The sequence below is a fragment of the Haplochromis burtoni genome, unplaced genomic scaffold (genome assembly GCF_018398535.1).
Source record: "Haplochromis burtoni strain Fernald_Lab_line unplaced genomic scaffold, NCSU_Asbu1 Contig_67, whole genome shotgun sequence".
NCBI classification, from domain to species: Eukaryota; Metazoa; Chordata; class Actinopteri; order Cichliformes; family Cichlidae; genus Haplochromis; species Haplochromis burtoni.
In genome coordinates, this window is record NW_024582428.1 from 1,474,353 (window position 1) to 1,474,956 (window position 604).

At 46.7% G+C, this 604-nt stretch overlaps 1 protein-coding gene across 1 annotated transcript in view; it reads right to left on the minus strand.

The window, feature by feature from the left end:
• Window positions 1-604, minus strand: part of orc1 (origin recognition complex, subunit 1) — a 16,544-nt gene that overhangs the window by 7,729 nt on the left and 8,211 nt on the right. The window lies entirely within an intron of this gene.

Below are 604 nucleotides of genomic sequence, written 5' to 3' on the forward strand. Positions count from 1 at the left end.
ACATCAGTTAACCGATCCACACCAGTGGATACTACACCAACAACACTGGAGTGTAGTCACATGGTAACAAGGATAGGGAAGGCAGTCAGAACTACCAGAAGGCAACATTGCAGACAGCTACAAGTACCTTGGAATACCACAGGCAAATGGGAAGCACGAAAGGGCCGCTAGGAAAGCTGCAACCAAGAACAAGATCTGGGCAATTAACATCTATGCCCTGCCAGTCACAAGATATCCTGCTGAGATAATAAGCTGACAAAAGAAGGAGACAGAAGCCACTGACAACAAGACAAGAAAGCTCCTTATCATCCATGGAGGGTTTCACCCAAACTCCAGCATCCTGAGAATGTGTGCTAAGTGAAAGGAACAAGGGTGAGTACTAGTGGGTGTCAGAACCAACAACCAGGATGAAACAAACATCCGTGATCATCAAGAAGATGATGTGTGCATTATGAATACCTCAGGCAGCAGAAACTTGAGAAAGAACAGGACCCTGCACAGTATGCACCACTGGCAAATAGAGGAGGTGGCTGATATCCAGAAATCCTACCAGTGGCTGGACAAAGCTGGACTGAAAGACAGCACAGAGGCACTAATCATGGCA